The sequence below is a fragment of the Physeter macrocephalus genome, chromosome 8 (genome assembly GCF_002837175.3).
Source record: "Physeter macrocephalus isolate SW-GA chromosome 8, ASM283717v5, whole genome shotgun sequence".
Lineage (NCBI taxonomy): Eukaryota > Metazoa > Chordata > Mammalia > Artiodactyla > Physeteridae > Physeter > Physeter macrocephalus.
The window spans coordinates 123815080-123815954 of record NC_041221.1 but is presented as its reverse complement, the minus strand read 5'-3'; the positions used below and the strand labels follow the sequence as shown (position 1 = coordinate 123815954).

Genomic DNA, 875 nt, shown 5'->3' with positions numbered 1-875 from the left:
GTGTGTGTGTGTGTGTGTGTGTGTGTGTGTGTGTGTGTGTGTGTGCACTGCTGGGAAGAGCAGATGAAGTAAAGAAAAAGCCCCAGCTTCTGAGAGTTCCTCAAAGACATGCACCCCAGACATCCCTCTCCTCTCATAGCCAAGGACTCCATCTGTTAGGAGGCCTGGCGTTTTCTTTCTCTCATTTATGCTCCTCACTCTTGCCGGGATTGTAATGTATGGTGAGTGATGCACTTGGCCACTGTTGCTGTCGCTGCCTGCACAGATCACGAATCCTCCTGCTGGTTATTTTCTTTTTATGTCCTGACGCGGCCTAAAGTCCTTGGTGGACGTGGAGCTGCACTTCGCCTGATGATTATTCTGGGTTGGGATATTGACTCTGCTGCCCATAAAAACACTAATTCATCTAGCTGAGAAGCTGTCACTAGAGAAAAACCATTTCCCAATAAGTGTTCCTGCTGTATATGAGGGGAAAATCTTTAACCCTCTCTGGTTCTTTATCGTTTTAACCCCGTGATTGCTCGGGTACCAGTTGGCAGAGCCCACAAAGCGCAGCATCTGCCGTCTCTTGATGCTTCCCTCTGAGACCTGCAGGGAAGAATGTCACGATCCTCTAGAAGGTTTTCAGAAACCGGGCCCCCTGCTTCCTGGCATGACTCTCCTGTGCCTGCTCATCTCTAATCCGAGCACATTCCATTGTTATTCAATATGTATTTCCGGGGCTTCCCTGGTGGCGCAGTGGTTGGGAGTCTGCCTGCCGATGCAGGGGACGGGGGTTCGTGCCCCAGCCTGGGAAGATCCCATTTGCCGCGGAGCGGCTGGGCCCGTAAGCCATGGCCGCTGAGCCTGCGCGTCCGGAGCCTGTGCTCCGCAGC

The 875-nt window shown here is 52.7% G+C and overlaps 1 protein-coding gene across 3 annotated transcripts in view; it reads left to right on the top strand.

The window, feature by feature from the left end:
• The window catches only part of MARCHF3 (membrane associated ring-CH-type finger 3), a 151281-nt gene that overhangs the window by 143114 nt on the left and 7292 nt on the right, over positions 1-875 (top strand). The window lies entirely within an intron of this gene.